This window comes from Eurosta solidaginis, chromosome 1, assembly GCF_040869045.1.
Source record: "Eurosta solidaginis isolate ZX-2024a chromosome 1, ASM4086904v1, whole genome shotgun sequence".
In the NCBI taxonomy this organism is placed as follows: domain Eukaryota; kingdom Metazoa; phylum Arthropoda; class Insecta; order Diptera; family Tephritidae; genus Eurosta; species Eurosta solidaginis.
The window spans coordinates 315626007-315642192 of NC_090319.1; the positions used below are offsets into that span (position 1 = coordinate 315626007).

Here is a 16186-nt window from a genome sequence, read left to right on the forward strand (position 1 = left end):
TATTCTGCGTCAAGATCAACCCACATACCAAGTTTCATCCCTTTATCCATCTTTGGTAATGAATTATCGCACTTTTTCGGTTTTTCGAAATTTTCGATATAGTCCGATTTCGTTCATTTTAAATAGCGATTTGAGATGAGTGCCCAGGAACTTCAAAATTTACTCAAGCTATCATAATTATGGACAGACGGATGGAAGGACGAACGGACATGGCTAAATTAATTTCTTTTTTCGCCCAGATCATTTTGATATATAAAAGTCTATATCTATCTCGATTAGTTTATGCCGTTACGGGGTACCGTTATGCGTACAAAATTAATATACTGTGTGAGCTCTGCTCAGCTGAGTATAAAAACCGAAATCGATATATGCCATTCTTTGAATACTTGTGCGCGTGTGTGTGTGTGGTTATTTAGTCGTTTAGTTATACAAGGTTTAATTAACTCGATATACAACTTTTTACATGCAAATACGAATAAATTGTTCTTTATATAAATCATCAACATTGTGTCGTCAATTTGCATATATATTTAGTTAACATATGTAATCGTTTGTGGTCACAGACACACACATGTATGTATATATTTGCAACTTTTACAAAACTTGGTCATACAAACCAATAAAACGCACCCAACTCCACTTGACTCTAATAATTTCCATTGTCGAATTTATCTTTTCTTTTTTGCAGCATTTTATTTATCTCAACATGTGTTTCTATTTTATTATTACTTATTCCTATGAAAAGGAAGGTCAATCGAAAAGAGAAGTAGATGTCCCTCATACGCTTGACATAGAATCAACAAATCACATGACATTTGTCTTTTGAATCAAAGCAATATACATATATATTAGACTGGTTCGATTCATTAACCGATATCGCGCCATCGATTTTTCGATAGGATGTGGGCTCAGGAAAAAAAGTTCCACTACGCATACCCAAAAAAAAATTTTCGAACCTGCGTAAAAAATGGCGAAAGTGTAAATTTTTCGACCAAACCACTCCCCAAATCCCAAAAAATATATATATTGTCACGGATATTAGCATCACTAAGCTATACCATCACTAAGGCGATGCTAAGGCCATGATAAGCGGTATTTGCGTCAATAATCAAATCATGTATACACATATATAAGGCAGCCGAGAGATGTCACACACAGATGCATTTACTTATACGCCTATGTATGAGCGAGAGACTGTTAATTACAAACTCACATACATCTGAGAGACGCTGAAAAGTAGACAATTGTAAACAAGTAGAAACTATATGAGAACTATAAACACACGAAATAGTTGGTAAGTTCTGGAAATAGAAGAGCCTAGATGTATGCAGCGTAAACTATAAAAGCGGCGCAAGCGAGTAAGAAGTAATTAGTTTGATTTGAGTTGTCAAGCAGTTACGACTAAGACGATATCTAGCAGTATTATTTTGAAAGTCAGTTTCATTTAAGCTATCAGTTTGGTTATTAAGCTATTCGTTGCACAGTTTGAGTGTTATTGTGAAGTATTTTAATAAAGGTCATTTTTCCATTATTCAATATTGGAGTTATTTATTCAACAGTTTAGCGATACGAACATAGCAAAAGGGCAAATAAGAGGATTTGCAGCAAATTCGTTACAACATATATTTTTTTTTTTTCAAAAAACTGTTACTGCCAACGTTTCTACAGCAGTTTTTTGAAAAAAAAAAATATTTTTTGGGTTTTGGGGAGTGTTTTGGTCGAAAAATTTACCCTTTCGCCATTTTTTTCGCAGGCTCGAAAATTATTTTTTTGGGTATGCGTAGTGGAACTTTTTTTTTCCTGAGCCCAAATCCTATCGAAAAATCGATGGCGCGATATCGGCTAACTTTCGTTCATACAAATCGACCCAGGTTAACATATATATACTAGTAGCTATACTATACTTTCATGAAAATAAAATGGTATATTAATTTCGTCACGAAAGCCAAAATTGTAATCCCTTAAAGGAAAACAGATAGACCCACCATTAAGTATAACGAAATAATCAGGATGAAGAGCTGAGTTGATTTAGCCATGTCCGTCTGTCTGTTTGTATGCAAACTAGTCCCTCAATTTTTCAGATATCTTGATAAAATTTGGTGAGCGGGTATATTTGGGTGTCCCATTAGACATTTGTCGGAACTGGCCAGATCGGACCACTATAGCATATATCCTGCATACAACCGATTTTTCAGAAAAAGAGAATTTTTGTCATATCTTCCTCAATTTAACAGATTGGAGCTTCAAACTTCACCATATACTTTCGTATATTGCACATATTGTTGTCTGAAAAAATTGATGAGATCAGTGGTATATATAGTATATATATGGTGGTATATATATATATATATTTTCGCAATTTCTAACCCATTTTAACAGATATAAGCTTCAAATTTCACCGATTGCTTATGTGTATAGTATATAATGTTGGTTAAAAAAACTCATAGAGATCGGTGATATATGTATATAATATATATATGATGGTATATATAGTTTATATATAAAGTATATATAAATATTTTCGCAAATTCAGCACCATTTCAACAGCTAGAAGCTTCAAATTTCACCGAATGCTTACGTGTATAGCATATATTGCTCTCTGAAAAAATCATCGAGATCGGTGGTATATATAGTATATATCTCATACAACCGATTGTTCAGATAAGAAACTTTGCGCAATTTCTGTCCCATTTTAACAGCTAGAAGCTTCAAATTTCACCAAATGCTTACGTATATAGCATATATTTTTGTCTGAAAAAAACATAGAGATCGGTGGTATATATATTATATACCCCATATAAACTGTCATTTTTGCCCCTTTTTTACGGCTAGAAGCTTCAAATTTCTACAAATTTCATCAAATGGTTTCGTTTACGTCATATATTGTTGAAATACGTTATTCGTAGTCATAGTTTTTACATGCAGACCACAAAAAACCTGAAACTTTGAATCCTCACACAAAGTACCTACCTATTTTTTATTTTATATTTATCTTAAAAATCGTTTAGGTATGTACATCTGTTCACTATATATTTCTTATCTTATACATCCGATTATTTGGAGATTACGAACGGGATAAGATTATTGTTCAGCCCCATTCATGAAAGGTATGAAGTCCCGTCCTTATTTGTTTGTTATTGCTATTAAAGAAAAATTCCAAATTTACACATCGATGGTAAAAAACATATTTCTGAATGTCACTAGCTTTTCGAGGACTGATTTTTGAACTATAAATTTTCAACATTCATACTGTTATGAATATTAGCAACAATAAGGGGTATTGTCATCTCTAAGCCCATGCTAAGAGTCACTTGTATACACATCCATAAATCAATCATTATATATCTACATAAACGAATCAATCATTATGTCTGCACATATGTACGTGCACGCAGCGGAGAAGCAACGCACAAACACATGCAGATATCTTATCTGAGATACTCCCAAAAGTATGCAATTGTAATTGTGGAAGTGTCTCTCACAAATACACACGCATATGAGAGCTATACACCTGCATCTGTAGTTATAATTATATGGCAGTAACTAAGTAAATTCTGGAAGCGCCTAGAAGATGCAACGAGGAAATCACAGAGTATAAAACACCAACAGTAGAGGCGCGAGAGTCAGTTTTGATTAAGCATGCTATCTGTCGAGCAATAGTAGAGTTATTTATTGTGAAGTAATTTAATAAAGACCATTTTGCATTACTGAATAAAAAAAAAAAATAAATAAATGTAAGGCGCGATAACCTCCGAAGAGATCTAAGGCCGAGCTTCTCTTCCAATTTGCGTCGTGCTCCTCTTGATTTTTCCCTACAAATTGGCCGGACGGGACCTACATGTTTTATGCCGACTCCGAACGGCATCTGCAAGGCAGATGAGTTTTCACTGAGAGCTTTTCATGGCAGAACTACAATCGGAGCGCTTGCCAGACACTGCCGAGGGGCGACCCCGCTTAGAAAAATTTTCTTCTAATTGAAAAATCTTATTTCTAAAATTTTGATGTTGCTTTGCCCGGGAGTTGAACCCAGGGCATACGGTGTGATAGCCGGAGTACGCTACCATCACACCACGGTGGCCGGATGGCATAGTGGTGTTATTTATTCAACAGTTTAGTGATGCGAACTTAGCAGAAGGTTGCAAATAAGAGGATTTGCAGTAAATTCGTTACAATACTATATACTGGAGTTAAGGCAGATGCTTTAGAAAGCATCAAATGTAAATGAAGAACGTCAAATGAAAAAGAGGATATGTGAATTGTAAATGCGAACTATGTAATTATTCTTATATACATATGACGCTTTCTCATTTACAACTGGAAATGGTGTAGCAAGAAATATAAATGTTGAAGAGTTCGAGTTACAATAACTCAGCCCAGCCTGTACTCAAGCAATTCTAGTTTACCTTTAAATTGAATTTTTAGGTTAAACTGGTCACATTTTTCAATTTTTCGCAGGCACCTGAATGTGTCTACGTGTTGATGGAATATGGTGCTAAAGATTTACTCAGCATTTTAACTTTTAGGGTACAAAACTATGGCAGAAATAATCATGGAGATTTGAAGTATTTTGCGCAATGTTAGGCTTTGTACAGGGAGCAATATTAACTTAGGCGCCAAAGTTGTGGCACTTTCAGTTTTAATACTTGAATACTTGGCCGAAGACCTTTTGACTAGACTTTCACATAACAAATCAGGGTGAAAAAAGAAATTAATTTTCACATGTCCGTCTTTCTGTCCGTCTGTGCATCCGCCTTTTAAGACGATATTTTGCATTAATTTTAAGATATCTTATTGAGATCGATTTGTGGATTCCCTGGCACTCAGCTCCTATTGCTGTTTAAAATTATCGGATGATGGGGTTGTTCCCACTTTTCATAATATTCAAGGTTCGAAACGAGCTCAAGGCCAGAACAATAATTTTTTGTAATGATTATTGTTTTATTGTTTTTAATTTTTCTATAATTGTAAAATTTTATTTTGTTTTTGAAAGAGTAAGTAGACAATTTTTCAGACAACCTGCCGATAAAACAAAAACAATTGTTAATAAACCATGAGCACTTGGGAAATGTCAAAACAAAATAATTGACAATAAACAATTCCAACATTATCAGTGTCTTGCAACAGATGGCCCAACGCTGAATAAATATAGTTGGTAAGAAGGAATAGAAGTAGCAATTTTTCAGTCAAACAAATCGCCGCTGTATAGCTAAATGGTTAGCACAGCATGCCTAAAGCGTACTGATGATGAAGGCATAGTAGCCTTCGAAATGGATCCATCTGCGCAGCTATGGCAGGTTGTCTGAAAATGTTTCTACTTACTATTCCAAAAACAAAATTCCATTTTTTTAAATTTAGAAAAATTAAAAAAAAAAAAAACAATAATCTTTACCAAAAATTATTGTTCTGGCCTGAGCTCGTTTCGAATAGGCCGTTAAAACAAAAACTTTTCATAATATAAAATATTGGAGAAAATTTGGAGACTAATTCATATAAACAGACAACATTTGTTTAATTCGTTGTAATTCCATAAATAGAACAAAAACATCAATAATACCACGTTTCTCTGAAACCGCCTTACAAACATGCATAACTTCAACACATAACTACATACGAAGTATGTGATGTGTAGAAGATAATATATGCGAAAGAAGGCAATTGGGAAAAACTTTACAACAACTAAGGCATGACGTAGCTGAATTCGTTTGTAACGAATTCAACTATCGTAGGAGTGCGGGTTCGACTCACACTCCCGAGAGAAAAGACTTTGAAGAGATTTACAAGGTATAATCGAAACAGCTGTCGCCATGTCCGTCCTGATATCACGTTGTTTAAATTTTTCCCAAATTATTAAATAAATTAAAAATTGATTGAAATAAATGTTTTCACACATTTAAAGCAATACGGGCAATCCCCGATTAATTCATATAAACAAACAACATTTGGTTAATTCATTGTAGTTCCATAAATAGAACAAAAACAGTATTAATACCACGTTTCTTTGAAACCGCCTTAACAAACATGCATAACTTTAACACATAACTACATACGAATTATGTGATGTGTAGAAGATAATATATGCGAGAGAAGGCAATTAGGAAAAACTTTACAACAACTAAGGCATGACGTAGCTGAATTCGTTTGTAACGATTTCAACTATCGTAGGAGTGCGGGTTTGACTCCCACTCCCGGGAGAAAAGGCTTTGAAGAGATTTACAAGGTATAATCGAAATATCTGTCGCCTTGTCCGTCCTGATGTCCCGTTGTTTAAATTTTTCTCAAATTATTAAATAAAGAAAAAATATTATTAAGCATGATTCAATCACAAGACGTTTGCTCGGCTGACGTATTTTTTGGCAGTTGCAGCCATTTTGCTCCCAAATCAAATTGACATCCGTTATCTATGTTTTTTCTTTGCGATTTTTCGAAAAATATTAATAGTAGAAAAAGGAAGCAATCTTTTTACAAATACTCGACAAGTACTGAACTTCATAATACCTTAGAATAATTTTTTTTATTTTATGATGAATGTGGTAACTATGCCATGATCTATTACTTTGGGTGAACATAGGTGTTTTATGAAAAGTACGGACACCACCTCGTGAGATAGTACCAAACAAACTTGTTTTGAATATTTTATCTGGAACACTTCCATGAATACTTAACGGAAATAACTTTCCGAAATTTCAGAATAGAAAGGTGAATATACCCTGTGTATCAGGACCGCACAAAAGCTTAACTCTTCTGTCAAAGTCAAGGAAGTAATATAAAGTTCTAAGACAATAAGCGATTTTCGTTTATTTTATTTTTTTGTTAGTTCAATGCAGCTGCTGAGTAGAGTACCAGCTCGCGGGACTGCCTGTTCAAAATCGTCCTATCTATCATACCTGTAAAATACTGAGTACATATTTGTACTAGTACAAAATAAGTACAAGAACTCAAGTACTTCAAATCTAAGCACAAAGTGTAAGTACTACAGTACATGTACTTCGAGTCCGAAGATACAAGTAGATATATTTACGAAATACTTGCAAGTACACAAAAGTACTTTTTCTGATAAAATATGTCAGTTTGATTCGTAAATGGAAAATCAAAATGTGCAACATCTAATATAAAATTTTTATTTAATATGAGTAAAATTCAGATTAGAAAGTAACAAGAAGTAAAAAAAACATCTTAAATAAGAATAAATTGTATAAATTGTACAACAGCTAACAATATTACAGTAGTTTTGTGTTTGCCATCATTAGTACTAGCTTTTCAAATGAAAAGTCCGTCATTGATTGCCTTATTGGACTACAAAACAATGCCTGCTAAGAAAAATAAACGCTCTACTGGGGCGGATGAAGCTAAGGGCGTATTCATTTTTAGTGATATATCCTTCATAAGGGTATAACTCTGCAGCATATTGAAATCTGTTGATGTATCATTAAGATACTTGTAAAACTCTTCTTCAATCATGGATTAACGACTCAATTAGCGAATGATTTACAAAAAATTTTAATATCATACAAGATCTCATATTTGTGGAAAATACCGATTTGTTCAGTAGTTGAGCTTATTGTTAAAAAATATTAGTTAATCGGCTTCAAAACTGTTCAATACTTGCAGAAGTACTTCGAAAGTTTTTACAAGTACTTTACTTGTACTTCAAAAATTCAAGTACATGTACTTCGATACTTATACTTGTACTCATTTTTCGAAGTACTGAGGTACTAATACTTGCGATTTTGCTGGTACTTTTTTTTACAGTCTGCTATCTATCCTATTTACCATTTCAGGATTTGTCACAAAAGCGCCCTATATTAGAATTAGATTGAAGAACGCCTTATATCAGAATGCTTTTTATTAACTTCCTCTTACGTCAAAATGCATTGAACTTATGCTCAGATAGGGGGGTTTTTGAAAAAAATTTTGAGATAGTGTATTTTTGAATAAAATTCTAACGAACGACATTTTTAAAACAAATTCTAAAAGAATGACCAAATCAACATAACTCATTATAAATTCACGAAATATTTAGTAGCAAATGAATTATTTTCCCAAGACCTGTTGGCATTTACAAATTTATTATCACCACTAACATACTACTAAAGGTAATTTTCTACTACAATTTTCGCTGATCTATTCCCTGTTTCCCTTACTTTATAAAAGCAATCCGTCAAGATTTTTAAATTTGGGAGTTGCAAATCTCTGTCATCAGAGAAGAGTCAACCAAATTTTTTTCCTGTGTAGAACGACCACATGCAAATTTTCAATTTCTTTTGCAAATATTTCCTCGCAGAAGCAAATTTTGTATTTTTCGTTTCCGGATTCGCGATTCTGCGTCGAAAGTGCATCTTTTGACACTCCTCCCGATAGTTTGGGACGTGTATTAAGAGTGTCATGCTGTCGTATAGAATTACCTAGGTTTAGGTTTTAATTTGGAATTAAATTTTGTAATTTATTTCGGATTTAGTTTCAATGAAAGTTTCGAGTTCTGTTAAGGTTTAGATTCCGAATAAGTTCTAATTTTATATTCAATCTCAACGACGGTATGAGATTCAGTATGGGCTCAGTTATAGTGCAATTTTGGTTTCAAGATCGGCCCCAGGCTCGGTTTTAGCGTCGATTGCGTATTCAGTTTCAGTTCTATTCCTAGTTTTAGTTTCGTCTTTATTATAGCTTTTGGTTTTAGTCCCTTTGCCGGTTTTGTTTAAACGTAGTTAATTTCATAGTATTTCTGTTTGTGATTCAGACTGATCCAACAAGTCGACCGAAAGTTCCCAAAACTCATCACTTATAAAAATATAAAATATCTTATTCAACTTTTATGTGATTTAAAAATCAAAAACTGCATCAATAATTTTTTTGAAGTCCTTTCTATATATATACTTCATTGAATCAAATCGATAATATTTCGTACTAAACATATTTACAATGCTCCATCTAATGCAGTGGGCCCAGTGGACATAGCCACGCATGTCTTCAACTTGTCCCTTTCCACCTTTGTCATCCCCGAAAAATACAAAATGGCTAAGGTGTTCCATCTCCTAAAGCCTTGGAAACCAGCTAAAATAGCAGATTCTTAACGTCCTATCACTCCTATCGCCAGTAGCCAAGAACTACCATTCATCAGCATTGCTTCCGAAAATTATATAGAACAACCACCGCGCTAAATGCTATTAGTACTCAGTTAAATTGTAGATTAAATCAAAACCCCCACCCTAGGACAGTGCCTGTTGCGTTAGACCTGTCAACGGCTTTTGATACGGTCAGCCATGGCACGTTACTGCAAGATCTGGAAGGGTTTCACCTTCCCCCAAGTCTTAAGAGGTGGGCCGCAAATTACCTGTCTGGTCGGCAAGCATCGGTACAATTCAGGAACATAACATCCAAACTAAGAAGAATTAAACACGGGGTGCCACAGGGTGGTGTCCTATCCTCACTTTTATTTAACTTATACATATCAAAGCTACCCTTACCACCAGAAGAAGTCACATCGTTCCCTACGCCGATGACTGCACAATAATGGCCACAGGCCCAGGCCTACAGATCGATGAGCTTTGTAACAAAAGTAACAGCTATCTCCTTGATCTCTCCTGTTTCTTCGCCTCGCGAAACCTGACATTGTCAGCGACTAAATCATCGGCAACCTTATTTACATCATGGACGCGCCAAATGTCGACCATGTTGAACATCCACATCGACGGCACCACGCTACCGACTATTTTACAGACCAAAATCTTAGGTGTAGCCTTCGATCAGGATCTACATTTTGCAGAGCATGCAGCCGCAATTATACCGAAAATCCGGAGCCGCAATAAAATTCTCAAATCTCTTTCCGGCAGTACGCTCATTAGCAGTTACAAAGCAATTTGCCAGCCGATTGCATGCTACGCGTCCCCGATATGTTCGCCAAGCCTAAAGGCTACTCACTGGAAGAAAATACCGGCCTGCCAAAATACCGCTCTCATAATCGCTACGGGCTGTCTTCTTATGTCCCCAGAACCCCATCTACATAATGAGGTGATAATACTCCCAGTTAGGGAGAGAAATGAAATGCTAACCAAACAGTTTCTGTTGAATACCCAGAAACCTGGACATCTTAACATACATCTGATTGATGAGCCTACATCGCCCGGGGGCTTAAAGGGTTAACTCCATAAGCAATATGAGGAAATACGGCACCTGAGAACACAGCCATATGAAGCTAAAAAGCACAAGCTAGAACCTCTATGCCAAGAATTTCCTGGTGAATCCAGTACTTAAAGACCAATACCCAAAACTATCAGAGGAGCAAGGCACTCTCCCTAGGGAAGCGCGCGTTACTCTAGCTCAACTTCGATCTGGGTACTGTAACAGGTGAAACTCTTACCTATCCAGACTCAACCCCGACATAAAAAATGCTTCTGCTTGCAATGTGTCCCCACATGGCACCAACCATCTCTTCAACTGTATTGTGGGACAAACGGCTCTAACACCCCTCTCGTTATGGTCCACCCCTGTTGAAACAGCAAGTTTCCTTGGAATCCCGTTAGAGGACATTAATGACAATTTGTGATTGGTCGCACCTATTGGATGGGTCGAAGCACTGTTACAGTGACAACATTGCTCCGTTACATGGGAAAATGTTACTCATACGCCTAGACGTACGCAATCAACAAAAAGTGTTATTAGTTAATCAAAAAATATTTAGCCTACTGAATTTAAGACACATTAGCAAACAAACAGTTTATTAGTGTTGATAAAATATGGATAATCTTGCCATCGATAGTTTCGATAATTTTCTGAAACATAACAAATACTCAATGAGCTCTGATAGTTCGAAATAACTAATTTGTAAAAATGAGCAACAATACTTATAAACTATCGATATTTTTGTGAGTAAAAAACTTACCAATAATATTTTCAAAAATTTTCGATTTGTCGACTTTATCGTGAGTGGCATCGATAGCTGAATACATCTACAACGAAAAGGTAACGTTATGAGCATTAAAACCTTTTTTTATTTAAATTAACACTTGATGCATGTAAACAAACCTCAATGGTAATGGTGTATTATATGAACGCTTAAGAGAGTGCAATTAAAACTAAAACTGCGGTTTAGCGGAAAAATTTAAAATTGCGGTTGCGTATAATTGGCATTACCAAACTATTGCAAATTTTTATACCTTTCATGAACATGAAATGGTATATTAACTTTGGTCCGATGTTTGTAACGTTGATATATAGAAGATAGACTCACCATTAAGTATACCGAATTGATCAGGGCGACGAACTGAGTTGATATAGCTATGTCCGTCTCTCCGTCCGTCTGTCTTTTTTAACGCAAACTAGTCCCTCAAATTTTGAGATATCTCAATGAAATTTGGCACAAGGATGTATTTTTGTATTATATTGTAACGATTTTACTGCAAACCCTCTTATTTGCAACCTTCTGCTAAGTTCGAATCACTAAACTGTTGAATAAATAACTCCAATCTTCAATAATGCAAAAATGGCCTTTATTAAAGTACTTCACAATAACACTTCGCTTACTGAAAGCTTTCTTAACTCAACTGATTGATAACTTAAATTAAACTGACTTTCTGCGCCACTACTGTCGCGCCTTTTATACTTTTTGATTTCTCGTTGCATACTTCTAGGCTTTTTCATTCTAAAACTTACTAGTTAGTTATCAGCTACATAATCATCAGCCATAACTACGTGAGTAATACTTCCACAAATTATTGCCCTCTCTTGTGAGCAACTCAGATAAGATATATGCATGTGTTTGTGCGTTGCTTCTCTGCTGCGTGTATGTTCATATGTGCAGACATAATGATTGAATTATTGATGTGCATCAAGTCACTACTTAGCATCGGCTTAGAGATGATAGTATCGCCTTAGTGCTGCTAATATTCGTTACAGTATTATACATTTGTCGGATCCGATAGGATCGGACCACTATAACATATATCTCCCATACAACCGATCGTTCATATAAGACGATTTTGGTCATTCCTGCCGCAATTTAGAAAGTGTAAACGTGAAACACGATGATATATATTCTAATATATCACAGAAGATATCCTGAATAAATCACTTTGATCGGAGCTGTACATAGTTATATCCCATACAACCGATCGTTCAGATAGAAAGATTTTTGGCCATTTCTCCCTTAATTTAGAAAGTATAAACGTAAAACTCGGTGATATATATTTTAATAAATCATAGAAGTTTTATGAAAAAATCGCTTTGATCAGAGCTATATGTATATAGTACATATCCCATACAACCGATCGTTCAGATAGAAAGATTTTTGGCCATTTCTCCCATAGTTTCCAATATAAAAACGTGAAACGTGGTGATTCATTTAAGATTTCCTGCAAAAATCATTTCGATCGGAGCTATATATAATATATATCCCATACAACCGATCGTTCAGATAAGGGGGTTTTTGCCATTTTTTTATATCTATCTTAAAATCGTTAGGTATGTACATCTGTTTACTATATATTTCTTATCTTATACAGCGCATTATTTGGAGATTGCGAATGGGATAAAATTATTGTTTAGCCCCATTCATGAAAGGTATGAAGTCTTCGGCACAGCCGAAGACAGTCCCGTCCTTACTTGTTTATAATTACTGTGGAACTTTTTTTGGAAATTAACACATGGTCTTTAGTGTGTAATGCGCATATACTAAAACTTTATTGCACAAGTAAATAAAAAGAGAGCTTCAGTAAAAATCTGTAATTTTAAAACTATGCATATACCCTTGCATTAGAAATACGTACTGATTGAATGATGAATACGAAAAGTTTTGTTAAAATTTTCTTTGAGGCATATAAAGGACAGGCAGTTAGTTTTTAAGGATTTTTTGGGGTTGGGGTTGCGCGGTTATATCACTTCTCGCATTTCTTGTGCGTTTAGCCTGGACATTTTTTTCAAATCTATTTTCAACATTTTAATTCGGAGCTTATTTCATACATACGTGAATGGCACACAACTTCTTCCTCTCTCCGCCTCTAGAACCGTTTATAAATCTGAGCCTATTTTACTTAGATCAATGTTATTGGGTATAGGAATCATAAAGACTGAGTTGTAAGAGATCAGTTTTAGAAAAGTGAGTAGAGTCACATACCTCCCACTTTATTTGGGGACTCCCCATTTTTCAGCCATCATATCAGAAATTTCTCTGTATCTTTATTGTTTCGGAATCACATTTGAAGCAATTTGGTATTATGTTGAGTTTTATTGCATCATCTTAATTAATTGGCACTTTACCGCCTAAGCGATTTTGGCCGTTTCGCAAGAAGTCACGCCATATAAACCATTTTACGATAACTGACGGAAATCAGGAGCACAAACGGAGGTGAAGTCTTTCTCCTTTCCTCTTGTTCCAAACTGCGGTGTAAACTGAAATACTTTTTTGGCCGGAACGTCTTTGTCCATTCGTATAATATGACCTTGCCAGCGAAGCCTTTAGGTTTTTATTCACTGCACTATCTTCATATATGTGCAAACATCATATAGCTCATAATTATACCTCTTTCGATTCACGCCAGAATCAGGGGCAGGACTATAAATCCTCCCGAGAACTTTTCTTTTCAACACATGAAGAGCGATTTCATCTTCTCTTGACAGAGAGTGATAGAGTGTGATTTTTGTTCGTCGAAAGAGGACTTTATTTTTCAATTGCCTTCTCAGTCTAAAGTAGCACTTGTGGGCAAGAGTTATTCTCCGTTTGAGTTTTGCTGTTAATGCTGGTTCTCAAATTTATATTCCTCATGAGTGACGTGGCCTCATTTGCCGCAAGACGCACTTATCTTGACCCCTTATGAAGCCCCTCTATTTCTAGATTTCTTAAGAATTTCTGGAGTTTTTAAATATAATTTTGCAATAATTTCGCAAACGTTTTTGTAATAATATCGGCATGATTTATAGTTAAAATTATTTTCAGGACACTCCCAGATGTTTTTATTGCATTATGTGCAGTAGATGCTTCTAGACTATTTACTTTCTGTGACTCAATTTTCATTCGAATTAATTCTGCAGTTCGGCAGTGATGGAGTCTCAAAAGTAGCACTTCGACATCGCCATATCGAAAAATTAACATTAAAACATCCCAACCCTCACATCCATAATTCGTGTATGGTTCATGACTCACTCAGTGTTAATATAGATTCTGGTCGGAATAATTTTGGAAAAGTTTTTTAAAATTGTTACAGAATAATTTCGGTATCATTTCGGAACCACTTAGATTTCGAGGCCATCTGTGGATCGTTTTGGGACTACCTCTGGGTTGTTTCTAGGTAATTTTTGGGATATATCTGGAGCCATACCGGAATGTTTTTTAATCATTTTTGTATCATTTACGGGTAGTTTTCGAACAGATCCTGAGTGTACCTATCGAGTCACTAAAACAAACCTCCAGACCTCCCGACATATGAGCATCCGAATCTTCTCGCTAATAACACAGCGGCCGTCGTGGTGTGATCATAGCGTGCTCCGCATACCACATCGAAGGTCTTGGGTTCAACTGCCGGGCAAAGTAACATCACAAATTTTAAAAAAGTTGTTTCAATTAGAATAAAGTTTTCGAGTGTATTTCTGCCATTAAAATCTTCTAATAGTTCAGAGTCGGCACAGAACATGTAGGTCACGCCCCGCCAAATTTTAGGAAAAAGCCGGAAAGTAGAAGCGAAGCTCGGCATCAATTTCTCCGGAGGTAAATCGCGTCAAATATTTTTTATTTTTGTGCTTCATATACGTAGATTTCCATTTAAACAATCGTGGAAAAGTAAGCAGTTTTAGAAATAGTTACAGGATCGTTTCGGTACCTTTTACGGATATTTTATGGATCGGTTCACTACTTTCGTTGGACTACTTACGGAAATTTCTCAGCTATGTCACATCGTTTGCAGGAACTGTTTTTTATCATTTCGAGACTGTTTTGCGATTATTTGGGACTATCTCGGGATCATTGCGAAAATATAGGCTTTATCAATTCAGACTGTTGCAAGATTATTTTCTGGACTATTTCGGAACGGCTTTAATGATGATGTCGCACCGACTTTGCCTCGGATAAAGACTTGAAGCACCATGAAATATCAAGTCTTCTTACACCTTTTTATACTCAGCGTGCTTTGCACACGGAGTATATTAACTTTGATTGGATAACGGTTGGTTGCACAGGTATAAAGGAATCGAGATAGATTTAGACTTCCATATATCAAAATCATCAGTATCGAAAAAAAATTTGATTGAGCCATGTCCGTCCGTCCGTCTGTCCGTTTACACGATAAATTGAGTAAATTTTGAGGTATCTTGATGAAATGTAGGTTCCTGGGCACTTATCTCAGATCGCTATTTAAAATGAACGATATCGGACTATAACCACGCCCACTTTTTCGATATCGAAAATTTCGAAAAACAGAAAAAGTGCGATAATTCATTACCAAAGACGGATAAAGCGATGAAACTCGGTAGGTGGGTTGACCTTATGACGCAGAAAAGAGAATTAGTAAAATTTTGGACAATGGGCGTGGAACCACCCACTTTTAAAGGAAGGTAAATTAAAAGTTTTGCAAGCTGTATTTTGGCAGTCGTTGAAGATATCATGATGAGATTTGGCAGGAACGTTACTCCTGTGAAAAAATTTAATATATTTATAGTATATAAGTAGATTATGCCAACATTCAACTCCAGTAATGATATGGTGTAACAAAATATAAAAATAAAAGAAAATTGAGAAATGGGCGTGGCTCCGTCCCTTTTCATTTAATTTGTCTAGAATACTTTTAATGCCATAAGTCGAACAAACATTTACCAATCCTTTTGAAATTTGGTAGGGGCATAGCCCCAATGACGGTAACTGTTTTCTGTGAAAATGGACAAAATCGGTTGAAGCCACGCCCAGTTTTTACACACGGTCGACCGTCTGTCGTTCCGCTCGGCCGTTAACACGATAACTTGAGCAAAAATCGATATATCTTTACTAAACTTAGTTCACGTACTTATCTGAACTCACTTTATCTTGGTATTAAAAATGAGCGAAATCCGACAATTTCGATATCGAAAATTTCGAAAAATGAAAAAAATGCCATAATTCTATACCAAATACGAAAAAAGGGATGAAACATGGTGATTGGATTGGTTTTTTGACGCAAAATATAACTTTAGAAAAAACTTTGTTAAATATGTGTGACACCTACCATATTAA

The 16186-nt window shown here is 35.4% G+C and overlaps 1 protein-coding gene and 1 long non-coding RNA gene across 3 annotated transcripts in view; one reads left to right on the forward strand and one right to left on the reverse strand.

The window, feature by feature from the left end:
* The window catches only part of LOC137237679 (uncharacterized), a 480678-nt gene that overhangs the window by 331994 nt on the left and 132498 nt on the right, over positions 1–16186 (reverse strand). For both annotated transcript variants that reach the window (XR_010949008.1, XR_010949007.1), the window contains exon 2: positions 10877–10943. This is a non-coding gene — a long non-coding RNA (uncharacterized lncRNA). The remainder of the gene's footprint in view (positions 1–10876; positions 10944–16186) is intronic.
* The window catches only part of Dop1R2 (dopamine receptor 2), a 70723-nt gene that overhangs the window by 44198 nt on the left and 10339 nt on the right, over positions 1–16186 (forward strand). The gene's annotated exons all lie outside the window — the stretch shown is intronic.